Source organism: Oncorhynchus clarkii, chromosome 12 (genome assembly GCF_045791955.1).
Source record: "Oncorhynchus clarkii lewisi isolate Uvic-CL-2024 chromosome 12, UVic_Ocla_1.0, whole genome shotgun sequence".
NCBI classification, from domain to species: domain Eukaryota; kingdom Metazoa; phylum Chordata; class Actinopteri; order Salmoniformes; family Salmonidae; genus Oncorhynchus; species Oncorhynchus clarkii.
The window spans coordinates 63,817,749-63,841,049 of record NC_092158.1 but is presented as its reverse complement, the minus strand read 5'-3'; the positions used below and the strand labels follow the sequence as shown (position 1 = coordinate 63,841,049).

At 40.0% G+C, this 23,301-nt stretch overlaps 1 protein-coding gene across 3 annotated transcripts in view; it reads left to right on the top strand.

Moving 5' to 3' along the window:
- The window catches only part of LOC139421012 (thyroid hormone receptor alpha), a 105,184-nt gene that overhangs the window by 8,511 nt on the left and 73,372 nt on the right, over nt 1–23,301 (top strand). Inside the window, exon 1 of one of the 3 annotated variants that reach the window (XM_071171481.1) lies at nt 8,150–8,350. The exons of the other annotated variants lie outside the window; for them this stretch is intronic. The gene's annotated coding sequence lies outside the window, so the exon portion shown is untranslated. Of the gene's footprint in view, nt 1–8,149; nt 8,351–23,301 lie in introns of those variants that run through there. 3 annotated transcript variants of the gene reach the window in all.

The window sequence follows — 23,301 nt, the reverse complement described above, 5'->3', positions numbered from 1 at the left end:
TTCAATACATTTGTAAAAATTACTGAACATGTTTTTACTTTGTCATTATGTGAACTTGTGTGTGTGTGTGTGTGTGTGTGTGTGTAGATGGGGGGGGGGGTGGGGATGTCTCTTTCATCCATTTTGAATCCAGGCTCTAACACAACAAAATGTGGAATAAGTCAAGGGGTTTGAATACTTTCTGAAGGTCCTCTGTAATAGCCTACTGATCATCAACAATTTCATAGGTGCATCCCTCCAGCATGTCACGCCTGTATGGAAGGACATCATTATAGGCACTGCTCTTTGTTTGAGAATATAAATGGGTCTAACGTTAAGTCATGATTTGTGATCATGGATGTTTTTAAAAGTAGTATTTTTAGTAATCTTCTGTGATTGGGATTTTATTTTATTTGGTTTGTTTTGCTGTCAGGACGCAACTCTTAAAACCTCTTTGGGCTAGTTGGCAGTATTTTGACGTTTGGATGAAAAGCATGCCCAAAGTAAACTGCCTGTTACTCAGGCCCAGAAGCTAGGATATGCATATAATTGGTAGATCTGGATAGAAAACACTCAAGCCTTTAGAAAGATTTTCAGGCTTGTTTTTGGAAAAATTAGCTAGAATTTGTAGTTTTCCTAAGTGGCTCCCATTTTGGCTGTAGTGTTTTCATGCGAGTGGATGAGAGCGTGTGCTTTGTGGTTTATCTCCGGGAAAGACAATAACAGATAACGAATAACTACATTAGCTCAATGGTGGTGATATTTGCTATCAAGCCATAAATGTGCATAACATCTAACATAACTTCTTCCTACCTTCGCTCTCCTAGTTAGATATTGCACATTCCTGGCTTGTTGAAAATGAACACTTCAATAAAACGACGTCAATAGTAATTGTTGATACATACCTTAGTCTTATTGGGCAGCAACATAAACTGTTGGAACCATGTCCCCCTCCTGCAACCTGTGAATGGTGTACACCTGGCTGAACAAAGGAGGGGTTGTCTTGAATGTTTCATCTACAAACCAGTCCCTTTGAGTCGCACAGGTACTCCAATTTGCTTGTAGTGGTGAAGATCAGAATTATGTCTCGACCCGAGTTCAGAGAGGGATGTAGGTACAGGGGGTGCCGTGTTGTTGCAGAAGCATCGACAAAAGAACATCTTCCTTTTCTTCAGAGGACATTTCTCCCCAAATAGACACAGGAAGCCATGTGTACCACAGTCCACAACTTGGTTGGTTTCTTCCTGGGTCTCTAGGCTTCTCTCTTTCAGGTCATCACCTTTTGGATCAGAATCAGAGCATTGTCCGAGGTATGGTTGTGTTCTCCAGTGAGGGTTCTGCGACCTCATCATTCGAAAGCATCATATCCAGTGCGCTTCCAGAAGGATTTATTTGTGAACTGTCCTTCCCATCTGTCGGTGTAGCCTTCATGCGCCAGGATATTTTTTTCCATGCACAGAGAGCAGCGTACATTTGCATTCATTCTGTTAAATCTCTTAAAATAGCCTACAGTATACTCTTCTTGTGCAATGTATAGCAAGCATACTGTACTGTTTGTCTGCCTGTCTTGGTGAGAATCTTAAGTTAATCAAATACTAAAATAGTCTGTCTTAGTTTGTGTGCCTATTATTATTTTACATTTTAAGAATGACCGAAAACTAGAACAGTCTCCCGGGCATCATGGGAAAGTAAAATGTTAATACTTTAGAATAATATTTGACTTATCATATGAAATAAAACACTGTTTGATCCTTGTATTAATGGCAGTGTTTGCCTAACAATATAATAAGCATTTATCTGTGAAATTAGACATTGAACTTGAACCGTTTCAACAATCCTCAATGGCTTCAACTGAGTGTCCTCTCCAGCCAGGGTTGGGCAGCACTTTGAAACATTCCAAAGTTATAGTCTTGTGAATCTCTTATGCACATTTTTTTTATTGAAAATGGGGACAAATGGGAGAGATGGTGTGATACAGAATTTTTTTTATTTATTTATATTCTCATTCATATTATAAAGACACAAGGTAAGTTTCAATAGTTTTAAAAGATGCCCTTGCCTTAAAGTTGATCCTCGGATAGAAACAATAAAAATAAAAATGAAAAGATTTAAAATGGGCAGAAGAACAGACACCGGACAGAGGAACTGTCGCCTCTTCACTTGACCTTGAGACTGGCGAAAAATGCACAGCCAGTTGAGGACTTGTGAGGCGTCTGTTTCTCAAACTAGACACACTAATGTACTTGTCCTCTTGCTCAGTTGTGCACTGGGGCCTCCTACTCTTTCCATTCTGGTTCGAGCCAGTTTGCGCTGTTCTGTGAAGGGAGTAGTACACAGCGTTGTACAAGATCTTCAGTTTCTGGGCAATTTGTGGCATGGAATAGCCTTAATTTCTCAGAACAAGAATAGACAATTTCAGAAGAAAGTTATTTTGTTTCTGGACATTTTGAGCCTGTAATCGAACCCACAAATGCTGGTGCTCTAGATACTCAACTAGTCTAAAGAAGGACAGTTTTATTGATAATTTAATCAGACCAACAGTTTTCAGCTGTGGTAACATCATTGCAAAATAGTTTTCTAATGATGAATTATCCTTTTTAAAATGATAAACTTGGATTAGCTAACACAACGTGCCATTGGACCACAGGAGTGATGGGTGCTGATAATGGGCCTCTGTACGCCTATGTCGTTTCCAGCAACAATAGTCATTTACAACATTAACAATGTCTACAGTGTATTTCTGATCAATTTGATGTTATTTTAATGGACAAATGTTTGCTTTTCTCTTAAACAATTACATTTCTAAATGACCCCAAACTTTTGAACGGTAGTCTACATGTCGGCTGTTTTGCTCTAGGACGCCCACAAGTATACTGAGCAAACATAATAAACGCAACATGCACAATTTCAATGATTTTACTGTTAGTTCATATAAGGAAATCAGTCATTTTAAAATAAAATGGCCTTAATATATGGCCCACCCACTGGGGAGCCAGGCCCAGCCAATCAAAATGTGTTGGTTTTTTTCCCGCCAAGGGGTTGTATTACAGACAGAAATACACCTCAGTTTCATCAGCTGTCTGGGTGGCTGGTCTCAGATGATTGCTCAGGTGAAGAATCCAGATGTGGAGGTCCTGGGCTGGTGTGGTTGTGAGACCGGTTGGACGTACTGTCAAATTCTCTAAAATGACAATGGAGGTGGCTTATGTTAGGGAAATTAACATTCAATTATCTGGCAACAGCTCTGGTGGACATTCCTGTGGTCAATATGTTTACTTGAGACATCTGTGGCATTTTGTTGTGACAAAACTGCACTTTTTAAAGTGCTTTTATTGTACCCAGCACAAGGTGCACGTGTGTAATGAGCATGCTGTTTAATCTGTCAGGGGGTGGATTATCTTGGCAAAGGAGAAATGCTCACTAACGGGGATGTAAACAAATTGTGCCCAAAATTTGAGAGAAATAAGCTTTTTGTGAAGATGGAAAATGTCTGGGCTCGTTTTTATTTCAGCTCATGCGACATGGAAACCACATGTTGCATTTATTTTTTGTTTAGTGTATATACAGTGCATTTGGAAAGTATTCATTCCCTTTCTCCACGTTATGCTACGTTTCTGCTTTATTCTAAAATGGATTTAAATACATGTTTTTCCTCATCAATCTATACACAATACCCCATAATGGCAAAGCAAAAACATGTTTTTAGGAGTTTGTGCACATTTTTAAATAAACATTAATATGAAATATCACATTTACATACAGACCCTTTACTCTGTACTTTGTTGACGCACCTCGGAAGGCTAGTGCAATGACTCGTGGCACAATGGCGGCTTCATGAAACTCATAATGTAAGCATTAGCTGGTAGCAGTAGCTTACTATCTAGATTTTGTTGAAAGAGTCAGTGTGTGTGTGTGTGGGCAGCTGTTTGTTATCAACATTTCAGTGACTGGCTCAGCTGGCAAGTTAATGGACAAGTTAATGCTAGCTTTCATACCTATAGTCAAACTTCAGAAATACTGTTTATTGAAGCACGGTAATCCTTAGCTAGGTGGAAAATAAGACTTCCTCATCAACAAAACTTGACTGACAGCCTGTGTATTGTTTTATCTTAGATTCATGTCAACTCATTTTAGGGAGCATACGAAGTCACCTAGGTAAACATTTCAAATGTTCGACTGCACATTTGTAGCCGAACCAGGGATACTTTAAGGAATCTGTGGCTGAACTTCTTCTTTTGCTCTAGCTTATTACTCTTTGCAAGATACGAGACCAATCAGTGCAGGCAGAATCTTTTCACTATTTGACAAAAGACAATGTAATATAAATGTGGCGCAGCAGGTGGCGAGTGGCTCCCGGTCTAATGCATCACATCTCAGTGCTGGAGGTGTCACTACAGACCCTGGTTCGATCCCGGGCTTTATCACAACCAGCAATGATCGGGTGTCCCATAGGGCGGCGAACAATTTGGCCCAGCATCGTCTGGTTTAGGGGAGGGTTTGGCCGGGGTAGGCTGTCATTGTAAAATAAGAATTTGATCTTATCTGACTTTCCTAGTTAAATTAAAATAATGATATAAATACACAAAGTGTACTAACATTAAGAGCACCTGCTCTTTCCATGACAGACTGACCAGATGAATCCAGGTGAAATCTATGATCCCTTATTGATGTCACTTGTTACATCCACAGGTGAAAGGATTTTTCAGCCATGAGACAATTGAGACATGGATTGTGTATGTGTGCCATTCAGAGGGTGAATGGGAATGACAAAATGTAAGTGCCTTTGAACTAGAGGTCGACCAATTCATTTTTCATAACAATTGATAATTGGCATTTTTGGACACCGATTATGGCCGATTGCACTCCACGAGGAGACTGCTTGGCAGGCTGACTATCTATTAGGTGAGTGCAGCAAGGAGCGAAGGTAAGTTGCTAGCCAGCATTAAACTGCATTAAAAATAATCAATCTAAACATAATCACTAGTTAACTACACATGGTTGATGATATTACTAGTTTATCTATCTTATCACAGCCTACTTCGCCAAACAGGTGATTTAACGCGCATTTGTGAAAAAAGCACTGTCGTTGCACCAATGTGTACCTAACCATGAACATCAATGCCTAAAATCAATACACAAGTGTATATTTTTAAACCTGCATATTTAGTTGATATTGCCTGCTAACATGAATTTCTTTGAACTAAGGAAATTGTCACTTCTCTTATGCAGCAGTTTGGGCCGTCTGGCTCGATGCGAACTGTGTGATGACCATTTCTTTCTAACAAAGACTAATTTATTTGCCAGAATTTGACATAATTATGACATAACATTGAAGGTTGTGCATTGTGACAGTAATATTTAGACTTGGATGCCACCCTTTCGATAAAATATGGAACGGTTCCGTATTTCATTGACAGAATAAACATTTTGTTTTCAAAATGATAGTTTCCGGATTTGACCATATTAATGACCTAACGCTCGTATTTCTGTGTTTTTATTATATTATAATTAAGTCTGAATTGATAGAGCAGTTTGACTGAGCGGTGGTAGGCAGCAGCAGGCTCGTAAGCATTCATTCAAACAGCACTTTACTGCGTTTTTGCCAGCAACTTTTAGCAATGCTTTAACCACAGCGCTGTTTATGACTTCAAGCCTATCAACTCCCGAGATTAGGCTGGCAAAACTATAGTGCCTGTAAGACATTTAATAGTCAAAGGTATATGAAATACAAATGGTATAGAGAAATAGTCCTATAATAACTACAACCTAAAACTTCTTAACTGGGAATATTGAAGACTCATGTTAAAAGGAACCACCAGCTTCATATTTTCTGAGCAAGGAACTTAAACGTTAGCTTTTTTACATGGCACATATTTCGCTTTTACTTTCTTCTCCAACACTTTTGTTCTTGCATTATTTAAACCAAATTAAACATTTATTTGAGACTAAATTGATTTTATTTATGTATTATATTAAGTTAAAATACGTTTTCAGTCAGTATTGTTGTAATTGTCATTTATATACATATATCTCGGTCGATTTTAATCGGTATCGACTTTTTTTGGTCCTCCAATAATCGGTATCGGCTGTTTTTGGTCCTCCAATAATCGGTATCGGCGTTAAAATCATAATCGGTCGACCTCTAGTAAAAATGCATGTTGTGTGAGTATGGATGTGGGTATGCAGATCCGCGAGCAACTGTGGCCCCTCATGATCAGTTTGCGCTTGAGTGCAGGCGGGTGTTTCCAAGTGTGTGTGCATGCATACTGTATGTGTGTCGTTGTCCACAAACTGCAGAGGAGGAACTTGGTTTGTTCAAACCCCCAACATCATTACAACATTCCTGCTGGTCATTTTGAATCCCAGTTACACAGTAATATGGTATTCCATTATGCACTCATATGGCTTGAATTACAGCATAGAGATTTGCCTTGAATTACAATGTGTTCTTGGTCTATTTTGTACTAGTACCTGCCAATGTGTACCTGCCATCACTCATAAAGACAGACATGATAATGATGGTACCAGCATACTAACGATCAACTCAGTCTAATGTGTTCTTGAACCAACAGATTGACAAACCAACAGATTTAAGCCTTTTTTTTAGGGAATTAATCTGTATATTTTCCTTTTCGGAAGGTGGGTGTGTTAATTGGTTGTTGATGTGGTGGTTAGTTACCCCCATAGACAACTATCACTCTTGAACCTAATGAAAAAGCACCATCTGAAAATAAATGATCCATCAATGTGATTGCAAAAATCACTGGTGTGTAAAGTTGCCCTAAATGCCACAAACCATAACTTTTCCTGCCATTTTTAATGGTCACTTCAATTGATTCTGAGGAGTGGGTCTATAAACTAGCCTATGCTTTATGGGCTTAGTAGGAATGTCTTAACACCAAATATTTAGCTTGTAGGATATTATGCCGTTGTTTTGAGTCTTTTGCAAGCGAATAATGTAGAGGCCTTTTTCAAATACGGTTTCAAAATAGCATGCTGATCTAATGTCAGTCCTTGCATCACTCGCTCAGAACTACCCTCAAATTTGTAGACCATTTCCCAGCAATGTAGCCTAGCTCATTCTGTTTCAAACCAAGTGGTGGGGGCTGCTGGCTGCATTTGGACTGAAACACAGATTCCAGATTGGAGCTTTAAATATTGACACAATAATGAGGGTACATCCATAGTCCCGTCCCTGTGTGCATTTTCGCTGAATTAGAGAGTAGGTCTACGTTATGTTGGACCTTTGACCAATGCTTTGACAATCAGATCATATGAGGAGACCACTAAACAATATTTTTTTTCAACACCCTCCATTCTGTTTTCTTTATCAAACTGCATGATTGACAGGTCAGAGTGTCTATTACTACACAGAAGGCGAACCCACATTCCTTGCCCACAATTCCTTGTCACAAGGAGCAAGCATTATCAGAGAAAGAAAATGTCCATCACCGACATGCCCATTGTCTTACAAGACAGATCCGTGCAATATCTGATGTATCTCACAAAGGGTAATGGGATTGATCAAAAGTTGTCCAGCTACAATGGGCTGGAATAACATTAGAAAATATTACAATTTCTGCCTTAAATGTCTGAATGAATCCATGCTAAAACTAAGTCAATGTTGAGTTTTTTTGGGGGGAGGACGTTTTAGTTGCCACCTTTTTCCATCTAGCTAATCAAGGATTCTTCTTCATTGAGCTGTGTTTCTGAAATTTGATTTCAATGACTGGCTCAGCTAGTCATCTTTGACTGAACAATGCTGCTAACCAACCAGCTACCTACTTAGTGCTGCACACTCAATGTTGAATCTTCCAACAAAAGCTAGCTAGCAAGCTACTGTAGTTAGTAGTGCTAATGCTTACATTTATTATGCGGTTTCATGAAGCTGCTGTTCTTCTGCCACAAGTCATTGCAGTAGTCTCCCAAGTCGACTGCTTTGCTCAGCTGACTCAATGATATGATCACGAAGAAACATGCTGATCTATGGACTGAATTCTGTTAAAAGTTCCTCTTAATTGTGTCTACAACTTCAGGGTAATTTTAAATGAGCTAAGCAAGCTTTTTATGTCATTGTTGGAAGAGCTAGCTGACTATCTCTTCCAGCTAGCTATAAAAAGCATCTGAAAAGATTTGGCATGTGCCATCACATCTTCATAACGTTCTACAGTTGTACTACAGACCATCCTGACTGGGCTTGGTACATCACGAGGGCCAAGCTCCCTGCCATCCAGAACCTCTCTTCCAGGCGGTGTCAGAGGAAGGCCCTAAACATTTTTGAAGACTCCAGCCCCCCAAGTCACTGCTACTGCATGGCAAGCGGTACGATGCACCAAGTCTAGAACCAACAGGCCCTGAACAGCTTCTACACGTAAGCCATAAGACTGCCAAATAGTTATAGCTACCCGGACTATCTGCATTGACCTCTTTGCAACCCCCCCCCCCCCACACACACACACACGCTATTGTTTTACTATCTGTCAGTTCTCTATTCCTAGCTATATGTACATATCTACCTCAATAATCTTGTACCCCTCTGCACATCGACTCTGTACTGGTACACTTATATAGTGTCATGTAGTTAGATTGGTAAAAACTAGTGGTCGACCGATTTTAATCGGAATGGCCAATTTTAAATTGGGTCCGATTTCAAGTTTTCGTAACACTCTGCATTTTTGGACACCGATTATGGCCGATTACATTGCACTCCACGAGGAGACTGCGTGGCAGGCTGACTACTTGTTATGCGAGTGCAGCAAGGAGCCAAGTTAAGGTGCTAGCTAGCATTAAACGTATCTTATAAAAACAATCAATCTTAACATAATCACTAGTTTACTACACATGGTTGATATTACTAGTTTATCTAGCTTGTCCTGCGTTGCATATAATTGATGAGGTGCCTGTTAATTTATCATTGATTCACAGCCTACTTCACCAAACGGTTATTTAACAAGCACATTTGCGAAAAAAGCACTGTCGTTGCACCAATGTGTACCTAACCATAAACATCAATGCCTTGCTTAAAATCAATACACAGAGGTATATTTTTTTAAACCTGCATATATTTTTAAAAGGAATCCAGGTTAACAGGCAATATTAAACTAGGGAAATTGTGTCACTTCGCTTGCGTTAATTGCACGCAGAGTCAGGGTATATGCAACAGTTTGGGCCACCTGGCTCGTTTGCGAACTAATTTGCCAGAATTTTACGTATTATTGTAATTGTCATTATTGCAAATATATATATTTTTTTAAATCGGTGTTGGCTTTTTTTGGTCCTCCAATCGGTATCGGTGTTGAAAAATCATAATCGGTCAACCTCTTGTTAAAAACATACCCTCATACAATCAATTTGGCTATAACTGATTTATTAATGCATACAATTGCTGTCTCGAAAAAATGTCTAATGGAATGATATTGAATTCAAAAGATTCCCAACGATTGAACCGAGCAGTAGCGGAGTTTCTGTTTGGATCAAGTGCCATTCTGTGACTGGCTAATACGCCTTCTTTTTTTGCCGTGGTATTGTTTTCGGTATTGAGTATCGAGATACTAAACCTGATATCGAAGTAAAAATTCTGGTATCACGACAGCACTACTCCTATGAACTTCACGTTGGCGCTCATGGATCCTTTTTAGATGGAAATGCCCTTATCCAGTTTTCACCCCCCAGCTCAGTGCACATGAAGGTGATATGAGGTGAGGAGGCTACTTTAGGTAATTAAAATGCAGCCATGGTACCACCATCGGTGTTGTGTGCTCTACGGTGGGATAGAACAACCCCGTAAGATGCAGTTACACAGTGCAAGGTTTTCCTCTGGGCTGGCTGGTGAAGTGGGTCAACTTCCCCATCTTTATAGCTACTGCTCTATATCTGAGTAGTTACATTTAGGGACTCACCAGATGAACTGAACTCACCTCTGCCGCCAAGTGAGTGGCATTTTTGAGGTTATTGCGTCATAAAGGGTCAGATGACCTCGTGCAAACCCAGGATATGTTTAACGTAAACTCACGGAAACTCGTACATCGCCTTGGTCCGTACAAATACTTCCAGATGAACTGTAATGTCAATACCATTGTAAAGCCCAATTTCTCCCATTTCCAACAAAATCAATTACATGACATAAACGCTGCCCGTTTCTGCATAATTCAAGCAGGCAACGAGCCCCATCAGGTCTTTTTAAAAATGGCGCATGGGGAAGCGAAACTAATGCGTGATAGTGAGAAGGAGAAATTTCGTGTGGGAACTTTTTTTCACTCGATCTGTACAACCTATCACCTTATCGCCTCTAAAATGTAAGTAAAACACTATAAAGAGTTTATATAATGTGTCATTACAAACCTATTTGAAGGTTTGTGTCGAATTTGAATCAGGTTTTTAGGGCGGTGTTGAAGTGATCTTAGAAGTAAACAGCGGCTTTGAGAATGATGATCGCATGCAATGATGACGCAAAAAATGACTAGGTATCTCCCCCTTACCCCATCACTGTCCATTTCTTGTTTTTAAAGGATGAGAGAAGTGGAGAGGGATTGTAAGACAGAAATGGTTGCATTATGTGTGCTGTACCTTATGACACGATGTAAAGGAGGGTCCGTTTTTTCAACTTTTCTCCAATACTATAGAGCCATTACCAGGTCGATCAACGCTTGAATAGAAACCTAGTTCACACCCCCGATTTTGACATCAACACAGTCGCTACAGTCCCATTTAGTTTTCTTTGTAGCCTCGTTTGAATGTCGCGGTTACGCACATTTGTACGGAATGGGGTGAGTTTACGTTACCACTGTCCCAGCAGGACTCGTTGTCTGGATTAGTTTTTCTGTTAGCTAAATAGGCCTATAGATTCTCTGTTTGACAGAAGTGTCATTTGCCTAAAGTACTGGATGCTGCTGAGAACCGATAGCTTACGATGTGATGTGAGATTCTGATGGCTTTAGTTATTGTACTTTCTGCATGGCGCCACTGGTAACGTCTGTCTGGTTTCGAGAACAAGTTGAGCGGTCAGTTGACGAATCTTCTGCATGAGCCACTTTTGTACATTTTTTGTTCGGAATAAGATGTTCCATAGTATTTTTCTGGGAGGTTTAGCAAATTGCCAGAAATGAAATGATAGTGACATGCTTCTGGAAAACTATGTCTCTCTCCATTGAAAATGCTTCCTCGCTCTTTTCCCTTCCCTCCCGGCAATGGCAGCCAAAATTGGATCCGCATGTCTTCCTGCCTACACACAAAGAAGGGACAAATACTCCAATATCCTGGTGAACTAACCTCCTCCCCCCTTCCCTCGGGCTAGAGGAGATGAGACATTACTCTTTGTGAAGCTAAAATGTATCCTAGATCATAAGGAGGTTTTAAATACAAGAACGTTTTGTTGAAGCTAATCAAAGAAATCGTGGTCGGGCCATCTGGAGATAGCCCAATCAGCAAGGGGCTATTTTGATCTATGCTTTCAGGCATAGATGCACTTAATTTAACTGTACTTCTGGACAGAAGTAATTTGTCATTATGGAGGCATGTGGAGTTTCTCATACACGTTTATTTGGTCAGTGTGATGGGGTCAGTAAAATGGTGCTCCATGTAGTTGGGTGACAAAGTTGGTAGGTTAGGCTATTTGTCGTTGCAGGCTGCATGTGTAGCTACGTTTTTGTTTGGCTTTGTGCTTTTCAGACTTGAGACACGTCAAACCGACTCACATGTGGCACTGCCTTTTGGAACGAATATACAAATGTTTTACGCTGTTCAGTTACAAATGGATAGGGCCTAAATCTAACCTAGAACAAATGTGTACGTTTGAACATTTACAAACGCATCTTTACACTCTGATACCATGCAGTGTCCATATGAATTTGACATAGGCTTTAATGGTTTTAAGTCATCTGGTTTGAGACTGATTTCTTTGTCCCGCTCCTGCCTGCACCCTCAGCTTTTCATTCCGCACCCGCTCCTGCTGGCTTTCTCTCCGACTCCCACCTGCTCCTTCAAGAACTGGTCCCGAAACCAACCGCAGTCCCGCAATGTTATTTTAGGCATATGTGACACAGCTCACTTCGGCCATGTCCATGGTCCCAGCAATTTTGCACCCTATAGGCAAAATCAGAATGCGCAAAAATAACCTAAGAAATGGGTTCAATTACCAGAGATTCTCAAGTGGCCCATTATATTAGGCTTGGCTAGTCCTGTAATACTGATATATGTCAGCTAGACATACAGCAGTTTGAATAGAGTACAGTTGGAGAGAGTGGACGGACACTTATTTTGGGCTACCTTTTTGCATAGTCTACCTTTTTTAAGGAGCGTGGCGATTTTCAGACGGAGAGAAATATTGGTGATCAATATTTATTTCTATGCAATGAAGTCTATAGCCTAATCATGTTTAGGAAGTTAATTTAATTGAAAACGATAACTGCCCCGTGCTTCTCCGCCCATGCGTAGCTATAGCCTACTCTATTTAATTGAGACCACATGCGCACCTGATCTCGCGCGCCAAACTAGGAGAGGAGATGTATGGCTACTGAATTTAAAGCAGCATGAATGATGAGGGCAGACACTTGCACTTTTTCTTGAGCTGTCTCTTTCATATAGGATATAGCCTAATTCTTAGGAGCAGGACGATTTGCAGGCAGAGGCATACATGGGTTTATTGAACAGGAATAGGCGCAACACTTGCTCACCAATGTATGCGCGTTGCACATTTTCCTTTTCAATGATCACACTTTTTGTTTGTTGTGGAGGTCACTTCTTTCCGTTATCGCTATTCACTTGAGTGTCTGTAAAATAAACTATAGCCTAATCATATTGAAGTTAATTTCCGTGGAAAGCTAGCTGCCACTTGATTCTCTGCCCATGCATAGGCAGCCTACTCGATTTCATTGAGACCACAAATTTGACCTCGCACATCCAACTCGGAGAGGAGACGTAGGCTACTAGACTTGAAACAGTGAATTCTATGTGTGTGAATAATGCAACAAATATGTACTTTTTAATACAATAGGTAAGCAAACGCATACAAAGCAGAACAATGACAGTTTCTACTCCCCCCCCCCCCCCCCAAAAAAAAATGCACCCTAAAGTTGTCTCTGACCACCCACTCCTGCAGTGTGAAAAATGACAACCATGCCGAGATCTCTGTTTGGAGCCGCAGGTCCAGCACGATGCCCTCTAGTGTGAACCCCATGGAGGTCCAAGGTCAGGATCCACTTCTGTTACCACCGAGACCGGTACTGTGGTGAGGAGCAGGGTAGGTGCACAGAGGGAGGTACACACTCACACACACACCAACCCATCTACTTGTCTGAAGCAGGATTCTGTAAGCAGGATTCTGTCTCACTCCTCTCTTAGGAACGGGGACACTGCATGGCATCACCTTTCATTAACCCTCCCACTACGCACACATTCCACCACTACCAATAGTAACAAAATAACAGACTCCTCCCATGTGATCAACTCAGTTTGTTCTCATTCGGGAATGTGCAATAGTAGATTGTGAAATATATGTCCGTGGCCTTCGTGTGTTTTGGTACAAACGGTCATCAGTTGTCAAAAGGTTCTAAAAACAATTCTAAGAAATGCAACTGTTGGACAATGGATGAAAACACTCCAAACCTTTTTAGAAATGGTTTATTCGATCAGATATTGACAGAAATATAGCACATGAAACATTTTTACTGGCATGGACAAATAATGAATGGACTTCAAGTATTCAATTTATTGCCAAGTTGCACTTTTTTATGCACATATTTTCTAATGGTATTTAAAATATATATTTTGTGTTAAAATAAAGAATTATATGTGCCTTATTTGCATAAATACACTGGGTGTATTTTCATATACAGTGGGCCAAAAAAGTATTTAGTCAGCCACCAATTGTGCAAGTTCTCCCACTTAAAGATTAGAGGCCTGTAATTTTCATCATAGGTACACTTCAACTATGACAGACAAAATGAGAAAAAAATCCAGAAAATCGCATTGTAGGATTTTTAATGAATTTATTTGCAAATTATGGTGGAAAATAAGTATTTGGTCAATAACAAAAGTTTATCTCAATACTTTGTTATATACCTTTGTTGGCAATGACTAGGGTCAAACGTTTTCTGTAAGTCTTCAAGGTTTTCACACACTGTTGCTGGTATTTTGGCCCGTTCCTCCATGCAGATCTCCTCTAGAGCAGTGATGTTTTGGGGCTGTTGCTGGGCAACACGGACTTTCAACTCCCTCCAAAGATTTTCTAAGGGGTTGAGATCTGGAGACTGGCTAGACCACTCCAGGACCTTGAAATGCTTCTTACGAAGCCACTCCTTTGTTGCCAAGGGGGGTGTGTCTGGGATCATTATCATGCTGAAAGACCCAGCCACGTTTCATCTTCAATGCCTTTGCTGATGGAAGGAGGTTTTCACTCAAAATCTCACGATACATGGCCCGATTCATTCTTTCCTTTACACGGATCAGTCTTCCTGGTCCCTTTGCAGAAAAACAGCCCCAAAGGATGATGTTTCCACCCCCATGCTTCACAGTAGGTATGGTGTTCTTTGGATGCAACTCAGCATTCTTTGTCCTCCAAACACGACGAGTTGAGTTTTTACCAAAAAGTTATATTTTGGCTTCATCTGACCATATGACATTCTCCCAATCTTCTTCTGGATCATCCAAATGCTCTCTAGCAAACTTCAGACGGGCCTGGACATGTACTGGCTTAAGCAGGGGGACACGTCTGGCACTGCAGGATTTGAGTCCCTGGTGGCGTAGTGTGTTTCTGATGGTAGGCTTTGTTACTTTGGTCTCTGCTCTCTGCAGATCATTCACACCATTCATTTTTGCTCACCGTTCTTGTGATCATTTTGACCCCACGGGGTGAGATCTTGCGTGGAGCCCCAGATCGAGGGAGATTATCAGTGGTCTTGTATGTCTTCCATTTCCAAATAATTGCTCCCACAGTTGATTTCTTCAAACCAAGCTGCTTACCTATTGCAGATTCAGTCTTCCCAGCCTGGTGCAGGTTTACAATTTTGTTTCTGGTGTCGTTTGACAGCTCTTTGGTCTTGGCCATAGTGGAGTTTGGAGTGTGACTGAGGTTGTGGACAGGTGTCTTTTATACTGATAACAAGATCAAACAGGTACCATTAATACAGGTAACGAGTGGAGGACAGAGGAGCCTCCTAAAGAAGAAGTTACAGGTCTGTGAGAGACAAATCTTGCTTGTTTGTAGGTGACCACACTTAATTTCCACCATAATTTGCAAATAAATTCATTAAAAATCCTACAATGTGATTTTCTGGATTTTTTTCTTCTCATTTTGTCTGTCATGGTTGAAGTGTACCTATGATGAAAATTACAGGCCTCATCTTTTTAAGTGGGAGAACTTGCATAATTGGTGGCTGACGAAATACTTTTTTGCCCCACTGTATGAATAGATTAACATAAAGGGGTGTTACAGGGCTGCAAACACCAAAAACTTGCTCTGTCTAGGCCTACCTGCACTCACCTGCGCTGTCTAGACTGACTCATTAATTACTGTTATTGTCACGTTCTGTTCCATAATTTGATTGTTAATCCGAAGGTATCTTGCTATTTACACAATCAATATGCTTGGCTCTAGATTACACCTATCTATACATACGTTACATTGTTTGCGAGTTCAGACATATCACTATAATCTGAGTGTTCATTTTTGGAATTTGCTTTCATATCTAATTTGTAAACATTTCCATTGTATTAAATTGGCATTTTTTTTCAATTCCACAAAAAATGAGCACCCAACAAAACAAAGTTATTTTTTCTCGTTTTATTATGATGTAATTGTCGATGAGGCATTAAATCACAGACGAGGCGTTCTTATTGATTCAACGGAAAGACAATGTATTCCATTGAGCCCGTTTCAGCCATTACCTGGATGTGTTTGACAGGTCATTAAAAACCATTCCGCAGTCGTAACATTAACTGGGGGAAAAATAATGGGTACATGCAAGAGTATGAAAGAGTCGCAGGAGTAAAATGAAAATCAATCGAATGAGATGTAAGTGACAAGGTTTTGCGCCCCTCAAACAAGATAGAGGCTGAAAAATACATTCTCAGTTGAGAAGGGGGCATGCATGCATGCATGCATGTTACGGATGTTGGTGAATATGTCCTAATGTGTAAGCTGTTACTTATCTTTACTTGCTGATAACTATACTTTTACATCATAGCCTCAGAAGAACCCCTATTGGCTGATTTTAAATTATGGATGTAGCAGGGTATAGGCATGCTATAGGGCAACTGCAGAGGTAGTGCATAATTCACTAATTATTTGTTACAAGTTTACGCTGTTCTTTCTTCATTTGTCATCTTGCAGACGCTCTTATCCAGAGCGACATTACAAGAACAATTAGGGTTGTGTCTTGCTCGAGGACACGTCGACAGATTTTTCACCTAGTTTGCTCGGGGATTTGAACCATCGACCTTCCATTTACTGACCCAATTCTCTTAACGGTGGCTACCATCAAGGAGCCATTCAAGCTGTTGGTTGGTTGGGTGACGATAAACCAGCGAGCTCATTGGCTCCTGGGTATTAACATCGAGGCGCTGGTTGGCTGAATGCTCCACAAGGGTCAACAGTATTTCTGTTCCTGTCCAGGTCATCCCAGGTCGTCGCTCATCTCTCCGGCTATCTGACTCACAGCGGCCATGTCGCTGGCATTGGTAGCCATGGAGACGTTGAGGTTCATTCCGGTGCCGTTGAACATGGTTTCCCCCATCGTTGGTCTGTTGCTGCTGCGTGAACTTGGTACTGAACATATTCCCCTGCGGCAGTCAGCCGTTACTGTCAGGTGAGGCCTGGAAGGCGGCTTTGCCCTGGCCCTGCTGTTGCATCATGGGAGACTGGGTGTGGGCCATCCTAGGGGACTCTTGGGCATGGCCTGACCCACAAACCCACAGTCAGGCTGCTTGAGTTTACCTGAGTTTGGGAACTGAAAGGTACTGTTCTGCTGTATATAATGTGGGCTGACTACAGCCGCAAACTGTCCTGTGCCCCTCATCTCCCCCAGCATCATCTGGGAGGAGGAGGTAGACCCATGCAGGGCATGGTGGGGGGAGAGAGGAGGGCAGGCTGGGGGAGAAGGGGCTGGTAGTAAGTCAATGTAAGGCTGAAATTGCACCCTATATAATGCACTACCTTTTGAAACAGGCTCTGGTCAAAAGTAGTGCACTATATAGGGAATAGGATGCCATTTCGGATTAAGTAACTCCCTGGGCCCGGTTTCCCAAAAGTGATGAAACTTAGGCTTACGAGTGTTTTAATGATGTATTGTTCCTACAACGTCCGAAGACGTCCTATAGACCAAATATGCCTTTCCAAAAACAAGACGCTGAGAGAATGTTCGCTATGTCTGGCGTTGGAGCATGTGTTGATTCCAGGGCTGTCAAATGATAAAAAATAATGTATTGCGATTAATCACATTATTTTCTGTAGTTAATGCAATGTCATTTGCTCAAATTTGTCCCTAAATAAATATTTTTGCATTTAAATTAAGAAGTGCATTGAGTTACAGGGTTACTTTGATTGTAATGGACAGAAACACAAAATAGTATATCAGAATGTTTTTTAACACCAAATCACTAACATACAGCTATTAACACTGTAAGTTTAAGTAGGCCTACTCCCTCTTATGGATGTTCTTAAAGTTTTAACACACGTGCTCAAGTACTGTTAAAGCTTCAGGCATTATAAATGAGTCTTCTCCCAATGTATGATTGGCGTGTTTACTATTGGAAAAAATAACTGAATCTATCGATACAAAGAGCTTTTAAACCTATCCAACAATGTTATGAATTCCACAGAAGACAATAACAGATCCGCCAGGTGTGAGTTCATGAAAATATTGTACAGTTATTAGATCTAGACTACTTATCCATGTTCTTCAACATGAACTAGTCATAAGCTGCTACTAGAATTGGTATAATCTACTTAAATCATTTTTACCTGAGATCTACAACAAAAACCGTAGCTAAATGGAATGGATATCCTGTTCTGCTTTTTAAAATCATTGCGGGAAATTTGAGTTGAATCGAGTCATTTAGACATGGCATTGCAAACCATTTTCGTTTTGGTTAGCTAGTTAGCATAACTACCTAGCTACTTCTGTGCAAATTACATGTTTGCTGTTACTAAAGAAACGTCTGGGAATGTGTTTATGGTTGAACTTTCTGCAAGGTTTCTTTCAAATGTGTTGTGGAAACCTGTGCGCATAGTGTAGAGCACTGAGCTACAGTACCAGTCAAAAGTTTGGACACCTACTCATTCAAGTATTTTTCTTTATTTGTACTATTTTCTTCATTGTAGAATAATAGTGAAGACATCAGAACTATGAAATGACACATGGAATCATGTAGTAAATCCCAAAAACATATCAAAATATATTTAAGATTCTTCAAAGTAGCCACCCTTTTGCATTGACAGCTTTGCACACTCTTGGCATTCTCATTCTGACTGGTACTGTATATACCCGGTATGAACGGTCAGCCAAGCGTGTTGTCACCTTAACAGAATTTTAACTTCGATACCAGGTTTAGTATCACGATTCTCAATACCATCACGATACTTAATACCAAAACGATACCACAGCAAACAAACAAGCCATGTTAATTAAAGTCACAGAACGGCACTTGATCCAGACAGAAACCCCGCGACTGCTCTGTTCAATGGGCTTCTTTTGAGTTCAATATCATTACATTACATTTTTTGTCATGAACATTTTTCAGGTGGCCATGTGTGCATTAACAAATCAATTGTACAGTCATACAATCAATTTGATGTTTTACCAAACTAATTACATAACATAATTTTAAGCATTTATTTGAATGGTACATCTATCAATAAACTGGCTAAATGAAGATGTAGTCTAGGTCTATTCACAATGCAGTTGCATGCATATTCAATAGGGGTGTTTGCATTCATTTTTAGTTATTGATCTTGTTTTGGCTGATTTTGATGGGGCTACAGATGACATTCTGTTTCCCTTCCATTTGGGACTTATTTTATTGTACTGATCAATAACATTTGCATAGAAGTTACTTATTTTATTAAAGTGCGGACTGTCTCTTTAACCAGTAATGATGTCATTCACCAGGCAAAAGGGGGGCGGCCCATCAAAGCACTATTTACAGATCGTCGGTTTGCTGAGGCAATAGAACATCTTTGGGAGAAATGTGAGAGCGAGACCAATTTTAAGAGACCGAAACGGTTGCTGGTTCGAAACCCTGAGCTGACTAGGTAAAATATCTGCTTCTGCCCTTATTGCTCCTGTAAATCACTCTGGATTTAAAAAAAATTATATATAAAATAAAAAGGTCACACGGTGTCTGGCAAATGGCTTAAATGTAAATCAGCATTTTTGCGTTATGGTTGGTTATCACAAACAAAACTATGAGAAATCTGGGAAACCAGGCCTGCTATTGATAGTGGACTTTGAAAGGGCTTTTGATAAAGTATGACTGGAGTTTATATATAAATGCTTGGAACATTTCAATTTTGGAGAATCTCTTATAAAAATGGGTTAAAATCATGTATAGTAACCCTAGGTGTAAAGTAGTAAATTATGGCTACTTTTAAACTGTCAAGAAGAGCAAAACAAGGTTGTCCACTATCGGCATATCTACAGTTGAAGTCGGAAGTTTACATACACCTAGGTTGTAGTCATTAAAACTAATTTTTAACCACTCCACACATTTCTTGTTAACCTCTCTGGTACAACAGCCAGTGAAATTCAGGGCGCCAAATTCAAAACGACAGAAATCCCATAATTAAAATTCCTCAAACATACAAGTATTTTACACAATTTTAAAGGTAAACTTCTTGTAAATCCAGCCAGTGTCCGATTTCAAATAGGCTTTACGGCGAAAGCACAATTTGCGATTGTTAGGTCAGCTCCTTGCCATAGAAACCCATACAGCGATTTTCCAAACAAGGAGAGGTGTCACAAAAGTCAGAAATAGCGTTTAAATTCATCACTAACCTTTGATCTTCATCAGATGGCACTCACAGGACTTCACGTTACACAACAAATGTGTTTTGTTTGATAAAGTTCATCTTTATGTCCAAAAAACTAATTTTGAAATTGGTGTGTTATGTTCAGAAATGAATTGTCTCAAACAAACATCCAGTGAGATTGCAGAGCTCCAAATTCAAATACAGAAATATTATAATAATTCCGAAAAGATAGGTTAAGATTACCTTCTTGTGAATCCAACCACGGTGTCAGATTTAAAAAATGCTTTACAATAAAAGCATACCGTACGATTATTTGAGAACACAGCCCAGCAGACAAATCATTACAAACAGTAACCAGCCAAGTAGAAGAGTTACACAAGTCAGAAATGGAGAGAAAATTAATCACTTACCTTTTGATCTTCATATGGTTGCACTCAGAAGACATTAATTTATTCAATAAATGTTCCTTTTTATTCGATAGTCTCTTTATATCCAAAAACCCCAGTTTTGTTCAATTTCTTCAGTAATCCACAGGCTCAAACGCAGTCACAACAGGCAGACAAAAAATCCAAATAATATCCGTAAAGTTCGTAGAAACTTTTCAAACTTTTCAAACCTCAACAATAACTGTGTCAATATAAAAGGTAAACAAGAAAGGGGGCAGTGTTTGGATGAAAAGCGAATGGAAAAATGTGGGTATGTTTTTCATTCAAAATTCCGAATGCTGCCCCCTACCCTAGTGAAGTTAACAAACTATAGTTTTGGCAAGTCTGTTAGGACATCTACTTTGTGCATGACAACAATTGTTTACAGACAGATTATTTCACTTCTAATTCACTGTATCACAATTTCAGTGGGTCAGAAGTTTCATACACTAAGTTGACTGTGCCTTTAAACAGCTTGGAAAATTTTAGAAAACGATGTCATGGCTTTAGAAGTTTCTGATAGACTAATAGACATCATTTGAGTCAATTGGAGGTGTACCTGTGGATGTATTTAAAGGCCTACCTTCCAACTCAGTGCCTCTTTGCTTGACATCATGGGAAAATCCAAAGAAATCAGCCAAGACCTCAGAAAAACAATTGTAGACCTCCACATGTCTGGTTCATCCTTGGAAGACATTTCCAAATGCTTCATGTATCACGTTAACCAGTACAAACAATAGTATGCAAGTATAAACACCATGGGACCACGCAGCCGTCATACCGCTCAGGAAGGAGAAGCGTTCTGTCTCCTAGAGATGAACATACTTTCATGCGAAAAGTGGTAAATCAAGCCCAGAACAACAGCAAAGGACCTTGTGAAGAGGCTGTAGTAAACGTGTATCTATATCCACAGTAAAATGAGTCCTATATCGACATAACATGGGGACAAAGATCATACTTTTTGGAGAAATGTCCTCTGGTCTGATGAAACAAAAATAGAACTGTTTGGCCATAATGACCATCGTTATGTTTGGAGGAAAAAGGTTGCAAGCTGAAGAACATCATCCCAACCGTGAAGCACGGGGGTGGCAGCATCATGTTGTGGGGTTGCTTTGCTGCAGGAGCGACTGGTGCACTTAACAAAATAGATGTCTTCATGAGGAAAGAAAATGATGTGGATATATTGAAGCAACATGTCAAGACATCAGTCAGGAAGTTAAAGCTTGGTCGCAAATGGGTTTTCCAAATGGACAATGACCCCAAGCACACTTCCAAAGTTGTGGCAAAATGGCTTAAGGACAACAAAGTCGAGGTATTGGAGTGGCCATCACAAAGCCATGATGTCAATCCCATAGAAAATTTGTGGGCAGAACTGAAAAAGTCTGTGCGAGCAAGGAGGCCTACAAACCTGACTCAGTTACACCAGCTCTGTCAGGAGGAATGGGCCAAAATTCTCCGAACTTATTGTGGGAAGCTTGTGGACGGCTACCCAACCCGTTTAACCCAAGTTATACTCAATTGGTAGCATTGCCTTTAAATTGTTTATGTTAACTTCTGACCCACTGGGAATGTGATGAAAGAAATAAAAGCTGAAATTAATAATACTTATTATTTCACATTCTTTAAAATAAAGTGGTGATCGTAACTGACCTAAGACAGGGAATTCCTTCCTTGTGAAAAACTGAATTTGGCTAAGGTGTATGTAAACTTCCAACTTCAACTGTAGGTTACGAAATAATTGGGAGAAGATTTGACGTACCAATTCCATGGCACGTGGTTTATGAACTGATACACACAACGACGCCGGATTCAAAACAATGTTTTCAATTTAAATTATTATTTAGTGTTCTTGCAACCAACATAATGTTATTTGTATGGGGGATACAACCTTCCCAGCTCTGCAGATTTTGGTGCGAAGAGGCTATATGTAGCTTGTTTTTGGTCACAGGTCCAGGAATGGCTGGAGAATTGCAATATTTACCTGGAGCTAACCCTGCAAATGATAAACTTGGATTAGCTAACAGTGTGCCATTGGATCACAGGAGTGATGGTTGCTGATAATGGGCCTCTGTACGCCTATGTAGCTATTCCATAAAAAAATGTTCAGTTTCCAGCTACAGTAGTCATTTACAACAAAAACAATGTCTATACTGTATTTCTGATCAATGTGTTATTTTAATGGGCAAAATAATTTGCTTCTCTTTCAAAAACAAGGACATTTCTAAGTGACCCCAAACTTTTGAATGTTTGAGTGATGGGCGATTGGAAGTGATGCAGATGATTACATTGATGGAAGCTACAATATATCTGCAATATTAAAACTACCCCCTAAAAAATACAAAGTACTACGGTAGTGAATTGATGTTAGTTTTTAGCTGTAAGCTACCAAGAAAGTTAGCCTACAAAGCTGGAAGATACCGTTTTCTTCTTGCAGTGTAGTGTTCTAGCCAATAGGCACATTGTTTTGCGAACAGTAATGAACCGTTTCAAAATATCTACGTGCCGTGTTGCATTATTCTAGTGTGTTAGCTCCACACTCATGCCTCACAGAAGTTAACGTGATACAGCTCAGACTCCCAGTGGGGGCTAAGTGGAGCAGGCACGGTGCTTTCGCGCCATACGGGGTGCATCGGCTGCGATGATACACATTTGACACAAGCGGCAAAAGTTTTTTTTATTTTATTTTTTAAATATAGTTCCAAACCATGTTCTAGTCTCGCAAAAATAGATGTTTCGGTACACCATGCAACACTAACGTGTTGTGTGTTGCGCTTAAAAGGGTCAGTAAGGTGAAAAGATGATTGGTGGCAATTTTGTTTATGCCGTTAGATTTAACGCACTATTAACACGTTAATTTTGACAGCTCTTGTTGATACTGATTGTTTCTATCCTAAGGCAGTGCTGTACTCGGATCAGCTTTCTCTATTCAATTCT